General features: G+C 40.2%; 1 protein-coding gene across 8 annotated transcripts in view; it reads left to right on the plus strand.

Annotated features, from left to right (window-relative positions):
* Positions 1–6,161: 6,161 nt before the first annotated feature.
* Positions 6,162–21,467, plus strand: part of akap13 (A-kinase anchoring protein 13) — a 329,870-nt gene continuing 314,564 nt past the window's right edge. For all 8 annotated transcript variants that reach the window (XM_062963356.1, XM_062963358.1, XM_062963363.1 and 5 more), the window contains exon 1: positions 6,162–6,319. The gene's annotated coding sequence lies outside the window, so the exon portion shown is untranslated. The remainder of the gene's footprint in view (positions 6,320–21,467) is intronic.

A 21,467-nucleotide genomic window follows, 5' to 3' on the forward strand; every position in this document is an offset into this window, starting at 1 on the left:
TAATTAGGACTTTATTTTTCTTTGCTTTTTGTTGTATCAACCTAGAGGCGTGGATGATGGGTTGTGTTGTCAAATTTCGAGGTTGGGGGGCCTGTAGTTTTGTTGTTTTGTGGGTCGCCGTGATGCCATCACTCTTTTATATATATAGATATATAATGTGCATAATTCCCATGGAGTAAACAACAAAACCACTGGACCAAATCACACCCAATTTGGCCACAAAAGACAAAGTCATCCAATCAATCTGCATGCGGCAGCGTGTCAGCAAAAATGGCCAGGCGTGTCAGTGCTGACACGCATGTCATAGGTTGGCCATCACTGCACTATATTGTGGTCCAAAATGGGAACAAGAAGTTAGTCTTGCTGGGAATTATTTTTACATCTTCCTCCCTGCTGTTTGCGCGGCTGCTGCAGCCAACGTTTGGATTAATATTAACTGTTCAAGGGAGGAAGTTTAAAGCGGAGAAGGCAAAGTCTATTTTCGGTGCTTGAACGATTCTAAACCTTTCCTCTCCAATTTGCTCTTGACTCATTCTTGCTTATTATTTGAAAAGCTATAAACAAATGTGCCCGGTGGGAGAGGAGGCCGGCTGACCCTCTGGCTTCTTCCTCTGTTATCATTAAAAGCAACTTAAAAGCTCAGAAATTGGATCCCGGAGCGATTTCAAGCAGATAAATTGTGCTAAGCCAACCTGGTAGGAGGTAGCGTGTGTAAAGTGCTACGCAGAAGACAAACAAACCGGCGGCAGATGTAGATTTGTCCCCCGGAAACGTGTGTTGTTGTTGCTAGGATGAAGACCAGGGGTCCCCAAACTAAGGCCCGGGGGCCGGATGCGGCCCTCCAAGGTCATTTACCTGGCCCCCGCCCTCAGTTTTATAATATAATATTTTATATCAGTTTTAATAATATAATATATTGTATATACATATAATATTGATAATAATCTTATTATTATCTTACAATATAATACTAATAGTAATACCATATAATAATATTAATTATATGGTATATATTACATCTATATATATAAAAGAGTGATGGCATCACGGCGACCCACAAAGCAACAAAACTACAGGCCCTCCAACCTCGAAATTTGACGACACAACCCATCATCCACGCCTCTAGGTTGATACAACAAAAAGAAAAGAAAAATAAAGTCCTAATTAGAGAGAGAGGAATAATTGCTTTTATCCAATTGCTGCCAGTTAGAAGGCTAAGCTCCGCCCACTTGGTCTCCTAGCAACCCAATAAAAAATAATAAAAAACACTAAAAATTAATACAATAAAATACTATAATAACAGAAAATAACTAAAAATAATACAAGAAAATTATAAAATATAATAAATAAAAATATAACTTACAATAAAATTAATAAAAAATTGCACATAACGTCAAATAAAAATTACACAACAATTTTTAACCAATACCACCACCACTTTGCCACAGCAACGCGTGGCCGGGCACAGCTAGTATTATATAATAGTATAGTGGTATAGTTCAATATAGTAATATATAATGCTAATATTGTGCTATGCTAATAATCTAATATATTGTATGCACATACAGCTGCTCTGAGTCCCCTTCGGGGTGAGAAGGGTGGGATATAAATGTAGTAAATAAATGCATTAAATAAATAATTAATTTTAGACTTATGCTCGGCCAAAGTTTGATATGACTTGAAGGCACACAACAACAACAACAACAATCCTAATTAACTTGACTATCTCATTGGCCAGTAGCAGGCCCACACTTTTCATTGAAATCCTAATAGGTTTATGTTGGTTAAAATTGTTTTCATTTTTAAATATTGTATTCTTTCGTTGTTGCTGTTGTTGCACTACAAATAAGACATGTGCAGTGTGCATAGGAATTTGTTCGTATTTTTTTTTTCAAAGATAATTTGGCCCCTCAACAGTCTGAAGGATTGTGGACCGGCCCTCTGCTTTAAAAGTTTGAGGACCCCTGATGAAGACGGTTGTGTTGTGGAGAGAGACAGTCAACATCCAGTTGCTTTCTGCTTCTTGCTATTTACTAAACAGGAAAGTTTAACAATCCAGGCTTTGCAAATCAGTGGCACAATGCTCTCTCTGTTGTGAAGAAAGTTCCACAAAACTCTATGGGATTTGATGTTATTGAGAAGGATGATGATGGCGAAGATGATTTGCATTTTAAAAGAACAGATTAGACCAGTGATGGGCAACCTTTTGCGCTTGGTGTGTCAAAATGCACCAAAAAACCTAGTATGACTTGGGTGGTGTGTCACTTCGAGAAAAAAACCATAATTTCACAATATTTAAAGGTTTTCCCCTGACGTTAAGTCCAGTCATGTCTGACTCTGGGGGTTGGTGCTCATCTCCATTTCTAAGCCGAAGAGCCGGCGTTGTCCGTAGACACCTCCAAGGTCATGTGGCCATTGGCATGACTGCATGGAGCGCCGTTACCTTCCCACCAGAGCAGTACCTATTGATCTACTCACATTCTGGGGGTTGGTGCTCATTTCCATTTCTAAGCCAAAGAGCCGGCATTGTCCGTAGACACCTCCAAGGTCATGTGGCCACTGGCATGACTGCATGGAGCGCCGTTACCTTCCCGCCAGAGCAGTACCTATTGATCTACTCACATTCTGGGGGTTGGTACTCATCTTCATTTCTAAGCCGAAGAGCCGGCGTTGTCCGTAGACACCTCCAAGGTCATTGTGGCCACTGGCATGACTGCATGGAGCGCCGTTACCTTCCCGCCGGAGCGGTACCTATTGATCTACTCACATTGGCCTGTTTTCGAACTGCTAAGTTGGCAGGAGCTGGAGCTAACAGCGGGCGCTCACTCCGCTCCCGGGATTTGAACCTGGGACCTTTCGGTCTGCAGCTCAGTGCTTTAACGCACTTTGCCACCGGGGCTCCTTTCACAATATATATAGTTTAAATAACAAAAATATATAATTGTAATATATAACTGTATTTAATAAATCAAAAACTATTTACTGCCATTATTTCCATGTACAACAATCTATGGGACCTCTTGCAGTTTCCACGCTGATTTCTCTCTATTCTAGTTTCAATGTAGTCAATATGAATAATATAATAATAATATAATAGTAATAATATAATAATATACTACAATAATAATAGAATAATAGAATGATTATATATATACACACACACACACACACACACACACAGTAGAGTCTCACTTATCCAACATAAATGGGCCGGCAGAATGTTGGTTAAGCGAATATGTTGGATAATAAGGGACATTAAGGAAAAGCCCATTAAACATCAAATTAGGTTATGATTTCACAAATGAAGCACCAAAACATCATGTTAGACAACAAATTTGGCAGAAAAAGTAGTTCAATACACAGTAATGCTATGTAGTAATTACTTTATTTATGAATTTAGCACCGAAATATCACGATATATTGAAAACATTGACTACAAAAATGCGTTGGATAATCCAGAACGTTGGATAAGCGAGTGTTGGATAAGTGAGACTCTACTGTATATATATACAGTATCACTTATCACTTATCCAAGACTCGCTTATCCAAGCTTATCTCCTTATTATCCAAGACATTCGCTTATCCAAGCTTCTGTTGGCCCGTTTAGCTTGGATAAGTGAGACTCTACTGTATATGATGCTCTAATATACATATTGTGTTCTATGCTTTGAACCTTTATCATGGTGCATATTTCTCAGATACAATAAATAAATAAATAGCCTTTAAAAATAATTTGTTATTTTCCCTGTTTTAAATTCATCTGTTGTTCCCCACTCTGAAATCTCTGGCTAAAGAGCAAGATATAAATATTGATTAGTTAATTAATTAATGTTTCTGCATGGCAGTTAAAGTGGTGTTAAACTGCATTAATTCTGCACTGCAGATGCAACCTGCGTTATGTCAAGTAATTGCAGAAAACAGCCACAAGATGGCAAAAGTCAAAAGGCTGTGAGTGACAGCTCAGCCAATTCCTCATAGAGGTTGAATATCCCGCCCCCTCCAGAATTTCGAACACCTGTACATTAGAGTCTCACTTATCCAGCACTTGCTTATCCAATGTTCTGGATTATCCAATGCATTTTTGTAGTCAATGTTTTCAATACATCGTGATATTTTGGTGCTAAATTCGTAAATACAGTAATTATTACATAGCATTACTGCCTATTGAACTACTTTTTCTATCAAATTTGTTGTTTAACATGATGTTTTGGTGCTTAATCAGCCCCGCCCCCTTGAGCAGGAGCCACGCCCACCCCTCTAAGCCACGCCCCTACTCATGTAGGTGGGGCCAAAATGCATCAATTACACAGCATATGCCAGGCATGGGCCAACTTCGGCCCTCCAGGTGTTTTGGACTTCAACTCCCACAATTCCTAACAGCCGGTAGGCTGTTAGGAATTGTGGGAGTTGAAGTCCAAAACACCTGGAGGGCCAAAGTTGGCCCATGCCTGGTCTGGATGCACAGTCTCAAAGTGCATCAGTTTCCCACAAAGTGGTGCCAAACCGCATCAATTCCACAGTGTAGAACAGGGGTTCCCAAACTAAGGCCCGGGGCCCGGATGCGGCCCTCCAAGGTCATTTATCTGGCCCCCACCCTCAGTTTTATAATATAATATTTTATATCAGTTTTAATAATGTATTGTATATACATATGAAATTTATAAAAATATTATAATGTTATACAATATAATACTAATAATAATACCATATTAATTATATGTTATATATTACATATTATATAATACTATAGTGGTATAGTTCAATATCTATATATATAAAAGAGTGATGGCATCACGGCGACCCACAAAACAACAAAACTACAGGCCCTCCAACCTCGAAATTTGACAACACAACCCATCATCCACGCCTCTAGCTTGATACAACAAAAAGAAAAGAAAAATAAAGTCCTAATTAAAGAGAGAGGAATAATTGCTTTTATCCAATTGCTGCCAGTTAGAAGGCTAAGCTCCCCCAACTTGGTCTCCTAGCAACCCAATAAAAATAATAAAAAACACTAAAAATTAATACAATAAAATACTATTAATAACAGAAAATAACTAAAAATAATACAAGAAAATAATAGAATATAATAAATAAAAATATAACTTACAATGAAATTAATAAAAAATTGCAAATAAAGTCAAATAAAAATTACACAACAATTTTTAACCAATACCACCACCACTTTGCCACAGCAACGCGTGGCCGGGCACAGCTAGTAGTAATATATAATGCTAATATTATGCTATGCTAATAATATAATATATTGTATGTACATACAGCTGCTCTGAGTCCCCTTCGGGGTGAGAAGAGTGGGATATAAATGTAGTACAGTAGAGTCTCACTTATCCAACACTCGCTTATCCAACGTTCTGGATTATCCAACGCATTTTTGTAGTCAATGTTTTCAATATATTGTGATATTTTGGTGCTAAATTCATAAATACAGTAATTACTACATAGCATTACTGCGTATTGAACTACTTTTTCGTCCAAATTTGTTGTCTAACATGATGTTTTGGTGCTTCATTTGTAAAATCATAATCCAATTTGATGTTTAATAGGCTTTTCCTTAATGCCTCCTTATTATCCAACATATTCGCTTATCCAACATTCTGCCGGCCCGTTTATGTTGGATAAGTGAGACTCTACTGTAAATAAATGCAGTAAATAAATAAATAAATAAATAATTTTAGACTTAGGCTCGCCCATAGTCTGAAATGACTTGAAGGCACACAACAACAACAACCCTAATTAACTTGACTATCTCATTGGCCAGAAGCAGGCCCACATTTTCCATTGAAATCCTGATAGGTTTATGTTGGTTAAAATTGTTTTCATTTTTAAATATTGTATTGTTCTTTCATTGTTGTTGCTGTTTTGCACTACAAATAAGACATATGCAGTGTGCATAGGAATTTGTTCGTTTTTTTTTTTTTTTCAAATGATAATTTGGCCCCACAATAGTCTGAAGGATTGTGGACCGGCCCACAAAGACCCAAAGAAGCACCCAAAGACTCAATGTCCCACCGCCCAGGCCCCCCAAAAGCCCCCTAAATCCTCCCTTTGTCTCTGAGGTGTCCTACTCTGGTTTGCTCGGCAGGTGGCGCTGGCGGAGCCGCAGCGTGGGAGCCAAAGAAAGTTCTTCGAGTTGGAAGCACCGTGCTTTCTGCGCATGCGTCGACTGAGGCAACAGGCAGAAGAAGAAGAAGGAGGAGAGGAAGAAGAAGAAGAAGAAAAAGAAGAAGAGCAAACCCGGGGCAGCGGCCATTTCCCCTCCGCCTCCTCTTCCTCCGTGGCTCCGGAGTCACGCGTGGCGGTGAGTGAGCCTTCACTTCTCCCTTCGTGCCTTTGTCATGGAAAGCAAGCCTTGGAAAGTTTTTTTTGGCCCAAGGCTTTCCATCTGGAAGGATTTGGAACTCTTGCAAAGTTGAGGTAAACTTTGTGGAAGTTGTGAGGATAGTGTGAAAACACGGGTGGGAAGAAGCCCATCCTCGGAGTTTTGGGGCGGAATGAATGCGGATTTGCTGCGAGTTTTCCATGCTGCCTGGCTCTGTTCCAGAAGCATTCTCTCCTGACGCTTCGCCCGCAGCCATGGCAGGCATCTTCAGAAGTTTGTGAAGCCTTGTTGAGAAAGACTAAGCAAGGTTTATATATTTTTATATATCTACTAGCTGTGCCCGGCCACGCGTTGCTGTGGCAAAGTGGTGGTGGTATTGGTTAAAAATTGTTGTGTAATTTTTATTTGACGTTATTTGTATTTTTTTAATTAATTTTATTGTAAGTTATCTTTTTATTTATTATATTTTATTATTGTATTGTATTAATTTTTAGTGTCTTAAATTATTTTTAGTGTTTTTTATTATTTTTATTGGGTTGCTAGGAGACCAAGTTGGAGGAGCTTAGCCTTCTAACTGGAAGCAATTGGATAAAAGCAGTTATTCCTCTCCCTCTAATTAGGACTTTATTTTTCTTTTCTTTTTGTTGTATCAACCTAGAGGCGTGGATGATGGGTTGTGTCGTCAAATTTCGAGGTTGGGGGGCCTGTAGTTTTGTTGCTTTGTGGGTCGCCGTGATGCCATCACTCTTTTATATATATAGATATAATAATTATATAATAATAATAATAATTTATATAAATTTATATTATTATATAATAATAATAATTATTATAACTATTATATTATTTATATATTATAATATTTATTATATTATATAATTTTATATTATATAATAATAATTTTATATATATATATATATATATATATATATATATATAGTCTCGCTTATCGAACATTCTGGATTATCCAATGCATTTTTGTAGGCAGTGTTTTCAAAACATCGTGATATTTTGGTGCTAAATTCATAAATACAGTAATTAGAAGTTTGTGAAGTCTGTTGAGAAAGAAAGGTTTATATATTTTTATATATCTATATAATTATTTATATATCTATATAATTATATATATATATTATAATTATAATATTATTTTATATAAATTTATATTATTATATAATTATAATTATATTATTATTATAATAGTATAAAATTATATATATGTATATATATATATATATATATATACACACACACACACGAACACACACACACAGTAGAGTCTCACTTATCCAACACTCACTTATCCAACATTCTGGATTATCCAAGGCATTTTTGTAGTCAGTGTTTTCAATACATCGTGATATTTTGGTGCTGAATTTGTAAATACAGTAATGACTACATAGCATTACTGCGTATTGAACTACTTTTTCTGTCAAATTTGTTGTATAGCATGATGTTTTGGTGCTTAATTTGTAAAATCATAACCTATTTTGATGTTTAATAGGCTTTTCCTTAATTCCTCCTCATTATTATCATCATCATTTAATTACTTATTAATTGCCCTCCATCCACGATGCTCTAGGCGATTTACAAGATAAAATTGTAAAGGATAAAACATATTATCCAACGTATTCACTTATCTAATGTTCTCCCGGCCCGTTTATGTTGGATAAGTGAGACTCTACTGTATATATATATAATATGTGTAATAATGTCCAGGGTGGGAAAAAGAACTCTTGTCTGTCTGAGGCAAGTGTGAATGTTGCAATTGGCCACCTTGATTAGCATTGAATGGCCATGCAGCTTCAAAGCCTGGCTGCTTCCTGCCTGGGGGAGTTCTTTGTTGGGAGGTGTTAGCTGGCCCTGATAGTTTCCTCTCTGGAATAAAGAACAACACCCAGAAAACAGGGGAAATCCAGACAGGAAACAATCAGGGCCAGCTGACACCTCCTAACAAAGGACTAACAAGAGGGATCCTCTCACCTCTGCAGGAGTCTCCCATACACCATTCACCTGTGGACAGGTGCTACAAACGCAGCACCCAGACACTCTTAACAACCACGTTAGATGACACAGAGAAGCCATTTAAATCCACAAGCATGTGGACTATTTCAACAGAAAGGAGGAAACCACGGAAATGAACAAAATCTGACTCCCAGTATTTAAAAAAACTCTAAAATCAGGACAGTAACTAAAGAACAATACTAAAAAAATAGGGGAATTCCAGCCAAGAAACAATTCGGACCCTCAGACAGGAAGCAGCCAGGCCTTGGAGGTGCAAGGCTATTCAGTGCTAATCAAGCTGGCCAATGGCCACAGTCACACTTGCCTGAAACAGATAAAGAGTTCTTTCTCCCACCCTGGACGTCGTATATACCCCACTTGCCTCATTTCCAAGGGAGTTGTGTACCACTTTATGCTGTTGGGGTTGTGTTGGTTATGCCATGTGTTTATGTTGAGTTTTTATTTGTTTTGTTTTATCTAAAGATGATACTTATTTATTATTTTAAAGTGTTTGGTGTCGGCTCCAGCTTTGTAGGGCTGGTATTGCATGGACCTATCCAGGCACCATCTATGTTGCCATATGCAGTAGAGTCTCACTTATCCAACATAAACGGGCCGGCAGAATGTTGGATAAGCGAATATGTTGGATAATAAGGAGGGATTAAGAAAAAGCCTATTAAACATCAAATTAGGTTATGATTTTACAAATTAAGCACCAAAACATCCTGTTATACAACAAATTTGACAGAAAAAGTAGTTCAATACGCAGTAATGCTGTGTAGTAATTACTGTATTTACGAATTTAGCACCAAAATATCACGATGCATTAAAAACATTGACTACAAAAATGCGTTGGATAATCCAGAACGTTGGATAAGTGAAACTCTACTGTAATTCCATTTTATAAGCCTATATAAGGAGCCACCGTGGCGTAATGGGTTAAATCCTTGTGCCGGCTGGACTGCTGACCTGAAGGCTGGGTTGCTGACCTGAGGGTTGCTGGTTTGAATTCGTGAGATGGGGTGAGCTCCTGTCTGTCAGCTCTAGCTTGTGGGAACATGAGAGAAGCCTCCCAGCTAACACATTCAGGCATCCCCTGGTCAACGTCTCTGTAGACTGCCAATTTTCAAGTCACTTCTGACACATTTAAAAAATTGAACCTCATTATATGGGAAGGTTGAGAGGCCAGACGTCTAAATATTGGAAGGGATGCCATATTATGTGTGTTATATGCAATTTCTTATCCTTGTATTTTTGTTTTAATTGATATATTGTACTACTGTTTTATCTTTTTTATATTGTGATTTGTATTATGTTGCTTATATTTTGTCCTTATGTTGTTTGGGCCTCTGCCCCATGTCAGCCGCCCCGAGTCCCCACGGCGAGATGGTGGCGGGGTATAAATAAAGTTTTATTTTTTTTTTATTATATTGAGGAAGGAGCCGGCTTGGTTTGTGCGGCTGCGGAGACAGGGACCCAATGGAGGCATGGGTTCAAATGGCAGGAAAAGAGATCCCACCGCCACTTTAGGAAGAACTTCTCGATGATAAAAAGTTGCTCAGCAATAGCCTATGCTGCCTTGGGTTGTGGCTGAATCTCCTTTCCTGGGGTTTTTTAAGCAGAGACTGGATGGCCATCTGTCAGGAAGGCTTTAATAGTAGAATGGGGTTGGACTGGATGACCCTTGGAGTCTCTCCAACCTCTAGGTTTCTAGGAAGAAATATCAAGAATGGAAAGATTTATTCTGATAAGGTTCGAGGTTGAGAGTGTGACTTGCCTAAAGTCACCCAATGCCCAAATGGGCTCACATTGGCTCTGCATTACTGTGCCCTCCAGATACAGTAGAGTCTCACTTATCCAACCTTCACTTATCCAACCTTCTGCATTTTCCAACGCAGTTTGCCTTTTAGTAGTCAGTGTTTTTGTAGTTAATTTTTCAATACATGGTGAAGTTTTGGTGCTAAATTCGTAATTACAGCTATTCGTACATAATGTTACAGTGTATTGAACTGCTTTTTCTGTTTATTTGTTGTAAAACGTGATGTTTTGGTGCATAATTTGTAAAATCATAATGTAATTTGATGCTTAATAGGCTTTTCCTTAATCCCTCCTTATTATCCAACATTTCGCTTATCCAACGTTCTGCCAGCCCGTTTATGTTGGATAAGTGAGACTCTACTGTATTTCCTCTATAGTAGTCCGTATCGCAACATTTTGTAACATTTGGGCCTCCATGGCTTCATTAAGCATGCAACATTGTAACGTTATCCAAAGAACTCTTCAGGCTGTTCTTGCTTTTTTAAGTGGGAGGCAAAAGAGGAAGATCTGAACGTTTTGTGTAAAAAAATACTGAATTGCAATTGTCACAAGTGGAGGAAGAACGATATGACCTTACGACTTGTATAGTACAACTGTTTTGTTTTTATTTTATTTCTAGCATGGGCCCTGGAGTTGCCCAGGTTATTTGAAAAAGTCAGAATTTACTTGTCCAAAATGTATAAGGTTGTGGGTGAACTACAACTCACATCATGCCAGGTTAACCCCGAAAAACTCCATCAGTACTTAAAGATTGTGATGTTGGGCATGTTTGCTCTGGATGAATCATCGGTGGAGTTCAGTGTGCTTTCTGACTGTAGGGTGAACTACAACTCCCACTATGGTGAGTCAGTCCCTTGTGCGCCAAGTTTGGTCCAGGCCATTTCTCCCAAATGCTTCCAATAATCAAATTTCGACTTATCGGATATGTTTGCCAAGTTTGGTCCAGATCCATCGGTGTTTGGGTTCACAGTGCTCTCTGGATGTAGGTGAACTACAACTCCCCCAAATCAAGGTGAATTTCCCTCAAAAACTTCAGTTGTTGGTCGTGGGGGCTCTGTGTGCCAAGTTTGGTCCAATTTCATCTTTGGTAGAGTTCAAAGTACTCATTGATTGCAGGTGAACTATACATCCCAGTACCTACAACTCCAAAATGTCCAGGCCAATTCCCCTCAAAACCACCAGTTTTCAAATGTGGGGATATCGGATATGCATACCATGTTTGGTCCAGATCCATCATTGTTTGGGTTCATAGTTGTCAGGACCCAGGCTGCAGAGCACCAATAACCATACACAGAGGCTAGAATCTATCTAATATCTTTATTGAGGAAATATATAAAGTTAATAAAAGCAAGTGTAGAAAATAGTTCAGAAGTAGACCTTTCAGGAAAGGTCAAAATTAGTCCAAGAAAACAATGTCCAATATGAAATATTAAGGTCCAAAGTTGTAATCCAATAACCGAAACACTCACTTTGCCAAGCAAAGTGAGGGGAGATGACAAGGTCCTTTAGTCCATGGAGCTTAATGCAAGGCTAGGAAGCAAACTAGATTCTTGGCAAACAAGGCTTGATTCAAGGCAACAAGAAGCGAGGAGCAAGAACAGGGTCCGTGGCGAAATCCGTGGCGAGGTCCGGGGAACAAGGCAGGGCTGGAACGAGAGCAAGGTCCTGGAAACTGGAGTAGCGTAGTCCACACACAATCTACTCCCGAAGCTGACGAATTGACTCCGCAAGGAATCCTTTGTGGCCAACATCTATATAGGATCTTGTTTTCCCGCCAAAGCACACTTTCTCTGGGGAACAAGAACCGAAACCTATACTGTCCAGATGCGAGACTCCTTAAACTTTCCCAAGGGAAATAGACTTAATCATCTAATTGTCTGGCAGCTATCCGGGCGCTTCGGCGAGTCGCCTCCCGCGCGTGTCTATCTTGATTATAATAAAGGCGGCGAGAAAATGGGGGAGATTTCTCCTCAAGGCTTGTTTGTCTGACTTCTTGTGGGCAAACATCCTGCAGCTGCAAGGGCTCCAAATCTGGCAGAAACGGTGGGAAACCCAAGTTTTCCTCTTCATCTGTCACAACAGTATTAGGAACGGGACTACATGGCCCATAAGTCATCACAATAGTGCGCTCTGGATGTAGATGAACTACAACTCCTATAAATCCTTCCAAAGACTTCCAGTACTTTTTGTCAGTCATGGAGGTTCTGTGTGCCAAGTGAGTTCCAGGTCCATCATTGGTGGAGTTCAGAGTTCTCTTAGATTGCAGGTGAACTATACATCCCAATCCCTACGACTCCTATAAATCATGGTGAATTCTCCCCAAACCTCTCTAGTATGTTCAGTTGCTGGTCAATTCCTCTGTTTGCTGTGTGCCATAGGAAAGGGTTAAGGGAGAGGCAGTGGGCGGGGTCATGCAATTTCCACACCAATGGAGAGAAAGGAACACCGGGATGTCTGTGGTGGAGGCCACACAGAAAATCTAGGTTGAAGTTTTCCTGTTATGAAAGCCTTCCCTTGGGTGTTGGGCAGGATGGTGTTTGTGGAGGACATTGGCAGGGCGTACATATTTTCACTTTTATTATTATTACTAGCTTGGGAACCCGGCAATGCCTGGGTTATTTGATAAAGGCATTATTTGTCTCTGATTGTTAGGCATTCTCAGTTTGGAGTGGGTGAACTACAAGTCCCAGAATCGTGGTTCAATCCTCCCCAAACCCTGCCAGTATTCAAAGTTGGCCATTATGGGTCTGTGTACCAAGTGTGGTCCAGATCTGTCGTTGGCTGGTCATCGCCTGGTTGCAGTGCTCTATGGATAATAATAATAATAATAATAATAATAATAATAATACTTTATTTATACCCCGCCACCATCTCCCCACTCGGGGCGGCTTACATGGGGCCATGCCCAAAACAATACAATGTAAACAGCATATAAAAGAACAGCACATCACAATCCAATAGGCAATACAATAAATAATAATATCCATTACAAAATAAAACAAGGAGACAATGAAAACAAGGGCAGACCACATGAACATTAAGTTAAAACTCGGGGTGAGAAAGACGTAAAAATAAAAACCCTTTGCTGCATCTACACTGTAGAATAAATGCAGTTTTGCATCGTTTTAATGGTCATGGAATCATAGCATTGCGTTTGGTGTAGTTGGTGGATGGGGGTGAACTACTACAACTCCCAGATTCCCCTGGGCAATTGTCCCAAAACATCTGTCAGTATCCACAGCAGGCTATGTTGAGTCTGTGTGCCAAGTTTGATCCAGATCCGTCGTTGGCTGGGTTCAGTGCTCTTTGGATGCAGGTGAACTACAACTCCCAGAATCAAGGCCCACAAATCCCTGCAGTATGTTCTGTGCAAAGTTTGGTCCTGGTCCATTGTCGGTGGGGTCACTCTTTCTCTGGATGCAGGTGAACTATAACTCCCTTTCCCCCCAAACTTGTCCAATATGCTCTTTTGGTTATGGGGGCTCTACACTGTAGAATAAATGCAGTTTTGAATCATTTTAATGGCCATGGAATCATAGCATTGCGTTTGGTGTAGTTTGCTTTGGCACCAGCACTCTTTTGGAAAAGAATGCAAAGGCCACGTCAAACTGCAACTCCCATTGGGACATGGCCGTTATGGTGATGCCAAACTGCATTATTTTTACAATGTAGATGCGCCTAAAGAAAAATAGGCCCCGTGGTCCTGAGGTTTGCCATCCCTTGCAGTGATGTTTCTGCGCCTTTTGTTTCCTAGTTTTGCTTTGGTTTCTGCATAGAAGGCTTTCGGTGTCCTATTATAAACAAGCGAGACCCAAACAAAGACAAAATATCCAAATGCAAATGTTGCAAACGGTGTGATAAAAATAAAACTGCATGAAATAGTAATGGATCATAACAAAATATATTGCCAAGCAACTAACTTTGTATCAAAGCCCCGGCAAAATTAAAAGTATCCTGCACAGATTTGTGAAAACACTGTAGTTTGAATCCCACAATCTGGGGATGCCTTTTTATTTTATTTTTATTACTGTATATACTTGAGTATAAGCCTAGTTTTTTGGCCCTTTTTTAGGACTGAAAAAAACCCCCTCCTCGGCTTATACTCGGGTGAGGGTCCTGGTGGCCTTATATTCAGGTCGTCTTATACTCAAGTATATATGGTACATTTATTATTTTTCTCTATTATTATTGGTATTGTTACATTTATTATTTTACTGTATTAATTATTATTGTATTTATTATTTTACTCTATTATTACATGTATTATTTTCCTGTATTTATTATTATTAATACATTTATTATTTTACTGTATTTATTATTACCTTTATTATTTTGCTGCATTTATTATTATTATTATTATTACATTTATTATTTCACTCTATTATTATTAAAAGGATACATAAGCACATTTACATTGAAGAAGATGAAAATAATGATTTAATCAGAGTTGAACAATCATATCTTAAATTACAGTTTGATGAACTATTGATGCCTCAGCTAATGTAATTTTATTGGTATCTCAGCTTATACTGGAGTCAATGTTTTCCCAGTTTTTTTGGGGTAAAATTAGGTGCCTCGGCTTATATTCGGGTCGGCTTATACTTGAGTATATATGGTATTCTTATTTTATTCTTATTATTGACCTGTGGCGGGAACAGGCACTCCTCACTCACCATAGGGTGCGTCTACACCATAGAGTTAATGCAGTTTGAGTCAACTTGAGCTGCCATGGCTCAGTGCAACAACAATAATGATAATACAGTAGAGTCTCACTTATCCAACATAAACGGGCCGACAGAACGTTGGATAAGCGAATATGTTGGATAATAAGGAGAGATTAAGGAAAAGCCTATTAAACGTCAAATTACCTTATAATTTTACAAATTAAGCACCAAACATCATGTTATACAACAAATTTGACAGAAAAAGTAGTTCAATACGAAATAAAGCTATGTAGTAATTACTATATTTACGAATTTAGCACCAAAATATCACAATTTATTGAAAACATCGACTACAAAAATGCGTTGGATAATCCAGAACGTTGGATAAGCGAGTGTTGGATAAGTGAGACTCTACTGTAATACAAAATCCAGCATATATATCTCGTTTCCTGTGTCATACTATGTCTTTGTATCAATAATAATAACAACAACTACAGTAGAGTCTCACTTATCCAAGACTCGCTTATCCAAGGTTTTGGATTATCCAAGGCATTTTTGTAGTCAATGTGTTCAATACATCGTGATATTTTGGTGCTAAATTCGTAAATACAGTAATGACTACATAGCATTACTACGTATTGAACTACTTTTTCTGTCAAATTTGTTGTATAACATGATGTTTTGGTGCTTAACTTGTAAAATCATAACCTAATTTGATGTTTAATAGGATTTTCCTTAATCCCTCCTTATTATCCAAAAGATTCGCTTATCCAAGCTTCTGCCAGCCCGTTTAGCTTGGATAAGTGAGACTCTACTGTACTTTATTTTTGTATCCCGGCCCATCTCCCTGAGGGGACTCGGGGCGGCACATTTTGTGGCTTGTGCTGCATTTACTGTATTGCCTTACATTAGTGGGACACTTTCATATTAGTATTCTGTTCCTCTGTCCTCTCTCTCTATATGTAAAAACAATGATGGTCTCTCTCCCCCCCCCCTTTCTCTATATATGTGTGTTGGTGTGTTTGATATCTATCTATCTATCTATTTATCTATAAGGCACAGTGGGTTAAACTGCTGAGCTGCTGAACTTGCTGACTGAAAGGTTGCTGGTTTGAATCCAGTGAGCAGGGTGAGCTCCCACTATTAGCCCCAGCTTCGCCAACTTAGCAGTTCGAAAACCTACACATGTGAGTAGATCAATAGGTACTGCTCCAGTGGGAAGGGGCATGGGGCGCCGTTACCTTCCCACCGGAGCAGTACCTATCGATCTACTCACATTTGCATGTTTTTGAACTGCTTGGTTGGCAGAAGCTGGGGCTAACAGCAGGAACTCACCCCACTTCCTGGATTCGAACTGCCGACCTTTGAGTAAAAGCATTCTATAAATTCCCCAAGGAGATAAAATACAGTAGAGTCTCACTAATCCAAGCCTCGCTTATCCAAGCCTCTGGATAAAACAAGCCATTTTTGTAGTCAATGTTTCCAATATATCGTGATATTTTGGTGCTAAATTTGTAAATACAGTAATTACAACATAACATTACTGCGTATTGAACTACTTTTTCTGTCAAATTTGTTGTATAACATGAAGTTTTGGTGCTTAATTTGTAAAATCATAACCTAATTTGATGTTTAATAGGCTTTTCCTTGATCAGTCCTCATAATCCAAGATATTCACTTATCCAAGCTTCTGCTGGCCCGTTTAGCTTGGATTAGTGAGACTCTACTGTATATAAAGTGCAGATGCTCGGCTTCTGTCAGAAATCAATTAAAAGCTATTCCAAACAGGAAAGTCTTCAGATTTTTCCTAAAGGACATGAGGGAGGGGGCTGTGGCTTCAATCGCATTCCAGAGCTTTGGAGCCGTGCCCAGGAAGATGCCATCTCCGGACAATTTTAAGTGACGACTGTCCCTAAACTGGGTAGAGAGAAGGGTCTCACTGCTCGATGCCCAGGGAAGAAGAGATGGAATAATGTGACCCCTTTTCTTCAAAATATTCCACTTTTTAGTCCTCTTGATTGCCATGATGTGCCTTCAAAGGTTACAAGACAAGGGGCTTTAATCAGGGAATTCCCAGGAAAGTAAAGAGACACTCCTTTCTTAATCCATGAAGTCACTACCACTGACGGATAGACCAGGAATGCACACCTGTTTTGAATATTGCTTGCTGGTTTATCTACCACTAGCTGTGCCCAGCCACGCGTTGCTGTGGCAAAGTGGTGGTGGTATTGGTTAAAAATTGTTGTGTAATTTTTATTTGACGTTATTTGCAATTTTTTATTAATTTTATTGTAAGTTATTTTTTTATTTATTATATTTTATTATTTTCTTGTATTATTTTTAGTTATTTTCTGTTATTAATAGTATTTTATTGTATTAATTTTTAGTGTTTTTTATTATTTTTATTGGGTTGCTAGGAGACCAAGTTGGAGGAGCTTAGCCTTCTAACTGGCAGCAATTGGATAAAAGCAATTATTCCTCTCTCTCTAATTAGGACTTTATTTTTCTTTTCTTTTTGTTGTATCAACCTAGAGGCATGGATGATGGGTTGTGTTGTCAAATTTCGAGGTTGGGGGGCCTGTAGTTTTGTTGTTTTGTGGGTCACCGTGATGCCATCACTCTTTTATATATATATAGATTGGCATCGTGTGTGCATGGAACTCTGATGGGTTTCTGGAAGAGATATGCCCCTTTCTCCATGCTTAAAACTAGGGGTTCCCAAACTAAGGCCCTCCAAGGTCATTTACCTGGCCTCTGTCCTAAACTTTATGTCGGATTATGGTTGTATGTGTATGAAATGTAAATCAAGTGTTTTCTACTGTTTTGCAAGGGTGTGTGTTTCAGTAATGAAACAGTTAACAGCAGGCTAGTTTTGACTGACAGCCTGTTGTGACTGCTATGACTTATCAGGCATGATTTCCGGCTTTGGAGGTCGGAACTTCCTGCAGACTGAGGAATGTGCCTTCTTATCTCTGTGTGTGTTGAGCTGTGCTTGCCGGAGCAAGAGGCTAAAGAAGAATGCCAGCTCAGAGCGATGGCTTTTGCTGTGCTTTGTAAATATGTATTATAGATATTGAATAAATGTTTGGACTTCAGACTACAGATGTGTTTGAGTCTGACATTGAACAGAGGAATTGGTGTGGCAGCCGATTGCAACCAATTCATCAGGGTGCTGGAGAAGATGATTGATGGAGCTTGAAGAAACCCACCTGGCACGCACCCTGACCATCCACGCTGACACTTTAGACTTAGGCTTGACCTAAGTCTACCTGGTCTTTGGAGGTCTCCTTGCTTACTTATGGCCTTATGAGACCATCTAGATGGCTTTTGGAGGTCGCTTTCCTTATCTATGGTCCTGTGAGACTGTCTAGATGGCCTCTGAGGGTCCCTTTCCTTACCAATGATCTTATGAGACCATCAAGATGGCCTTTGAGGGTGCCTTTACTTACCTATGGTCTTATGAGACCATCTAGATGATCTTTGGAGGTCTCTTTGCTTACCTATGGTCTTATGAGATCGTCTAGATCAGGGGTCACCAAACTAGGGTCCATGGGCTGGATGTGGCCCTCCAAGGTAATTGACCTGGCCTCTGTCCTAAACTTTAGACTTTGTTGTTGTTTATTCTTTGTCATTTCCGACTCGTTGTGACCTTAGGGTTGACCTAAGACTGAAATGACTTGAAGTCACACAACAACAACAATCCTAATTTTGGACTATTTCATCCTAGTCCGGCCCCCCAACAGTCTCAGGTACTGTGAATCAGCCTTCCACTTAAAAAGTTTGAGGACTGCTTAAAACAGACCAACAGATTTCTGTCTAGTAAAACCCCGTGCAGAGTGGGCTAAACACCTCAAAGGCACCAAACCTTGTCTGATCTTGGAAGCTAAGCAGGGTCAGCCCTGATTTGCACTTGCATGGGAGACTGAGAAGAAATACTGTCGTGTCATAGTCTGTATTTCAGGGGAAGGAACTGGGAAAACCACCGGAGTATTCCTTGCCAGGAGCTCCAGTGGCGAAGTGTGTTAAAGCACTGAGCTGCTGAATTTGCGGACCAAAAGGTCCCAGGTTCAAATCCTGGGAGTGGAATGAGCGCCTGCTTTTAGCCCCAGCTCCTGCCAACCTAGCAGTTCGAAAACATGCCAATGTGAGTAGATCAATAGGTACCGCTCCGGTGGGAAGGTAACGGTGCTCCATGCAGTCATGCCAGTGGCCACATGATCTTGGAGGTGTCTACGGACAACGCTACTAAATCTCCTCCTTCTGTCTCTGCTAAACCATGGCCGACTAGCAAAACTGTTTTCGTATGTGTGCAAGGCTACTCTTTTTTCGGGTCAGCTGATTTACTGCACTTTCTTAAGAGCTTCCAGCGCACCCTTTCCAAGTCTAGCAGCTATGTTAAAATCATACCTTTCCTTGGCTTTGTTTCTCCCAGTGGAGTTAACCTTTATGCTGCTTGAGGAGGCCATAAATATCACCTGAGTGCGTTCCATCATCGAGTGATAAGAAATGTTCTGGATGTCTTCCAGCCAAAGCAAGGCCTCGGCTGGGAACGCAGCAGGAACACGTTGCTACAGGACATGCCCACTTCGAAAACACATGCATGGTTGCACTCGTTTGGTAGAAATCCACTCCTAATGATACAAATTTTGAAAATCTTATATCATTTAAATATATCTCTTGTTGTTTACTCATTCAGTTGCTTCCGACTCTTTGTGACCTCATGGGTCAATCCACGCTAGAGTTTCCTGTCGGCCGTTGCCATTCCAAGCTCCCTCAAGGCCAAGCCAGTCTCTTCCAGGATCCCATCCATCCATCTTGCCCTTGGTCGGCCCCTCTTCCTTTTCCCTTCCATTTTCCCCAGCATCGTGATCTTCTCCAAGCTTTCCTGTCTTCTCATGATGTGGCCGAGGTCCTTCATTTTTGCCTCTCATTTCCTTCCCTCCAGTGAGCAGCCGGGCATTATTTCTTGGAGGATGGACTGGTTGGATCTTCTTGCCAAGGTCCAAGGCACTCTCAGGATTTTCCAACATCACAGTTCAAAAGCTGTGCCTTCCATATGGTCCAGCTCTTTCATCCATAGGTTACTATGGGAATACTATTGCTTTAACTCTGCGGACCTTCATTGCCAGTGTGATGTCTCTGCTCTTCACTATTTTATCATTGAGGTTGGTTCTTGCTCTCCTCCCAAGAAGGAAACATCTTCTGATTTCCTGGCTGCAGTCTGCGTCTGCAGTCATCTTTGCACCCAGAAATACAAAGTCTGTCCCTGCCTCCACGTTTTCTCCCTCGATTTGCAAGTCTGGTTGCCATCATCTTGGTTTTCTTGATGTTCAACTGCAACCCAGCTTTTGCACTTTCTTTTTCCTTCCACCTTGGTGAGAAGGCTCCTCAGCTCCTCCTCGCTTTCAGCTTTCATCAGAGTGGTATCATCTGCGTATAAGGTTGTTAATGTTTCTTCCCGCAATTTTAACTCCAGCCGTGGATTCATCAAGCCCTGCACGCACGTCGCATGATGTGTTTTGCGTACAAGTCGAATAGGGATGGTGAGAGGATACAACCCTGCTGTACTCCTTTCCCAATCTTGAACCAGTCTGTTGTTCCGTGGTCTGTTCTTACTGTGGCTAGGTAAAGGTAAAGGTTTCCCCCCTGCAGGATTCTACCGGATACCATGCAGCTGTGGACATAGGAACCACAAAACGCAGCACCCAAACAAGAGTCAACAGAAAGGAGGAAACCATGAAAATGAACAAAATCTGGCTACCAGTATTAAAAAACTCAAAAATCAAAACAGTAGATGGGAAGCAACACTCAGAGGGCAGAGGAGCCCCAAGGATGGCTAATGACTGAACAAAGGATGCCCCTCAGCCAAGAGACAAACCTTTCCAATGCTAATTAGGGTGATTAACTGAAACATTAATGCTAGCTTCCAACTGACAAGACTCTTGCCACACCCTGGACTCTCCACGGATATATATATTTTCCTATCCTTGCCTAGTTTATCCATTTTTCACAACCTCTGAGGATGCCTGCGATAGATGTGGGCGAAACGTCAGGAGAGAATACTTCTGGAGCATGGCCACACAGCCCGAAAGACATACAACAACCCTGTGATCCCGGCCATGAAAGCTTTCGACAACACGTTTCCCCTGACGTTAAGTCCAGTCGTGACTGACTGGGGGTTGGTGCTCATCTCCATTTCTAAGCTGAAGAGCCGGCGTTGTCCGTAGACACCTTCAAGGTCATGTGGCCACTGGCATGACTATATGGAGTGCCGTTACCTTCCCACCGGAGCGGTACCTATTGATCTACTCACATTTGCATGTTTTTGAACTGCTAGGTTGGCAGAAGCTGGAGCTAACAGCGGGCGCTCATTCCGCTCCCGGGATTTATACCTGGGACCTTTCGGTCTGCAAGTTCAGCAGCTCAGTGCTTTAACACACTTCACCACCGGGGCTCCTTTACTGTGGCTACTTGGTCTTTATACAGATTTCTCAGGAGACAGACAAGGTGACTTGGGATCCCCAGACCACCAAGAACTTGCCACCATTTATTATGATCCACACAGTCGAAGGCTTTAGAATAGTCAATAAAGCAGAAATAGATGTTTTTCTGAAACTCACTGGCTTCCTCCATGATCCAGC

This window comes from Anolis carolinensis, unplaced genomic scaffold (genome assembly GCF_035594765.1).
Source record: "Anolis carolinensis isolate JA03-04 unplaced genomic scaffold, rAnoCar3.1.pri scaffold_11, whole genome shotgun sequence".
In the NCBI taxonomy this organism is placed as follows: Eukaryota; Metazoa; Chordata; class Lepidosauria; order Squamata; family Dactyloidae; genus Anolis; species Anolis carolinensis.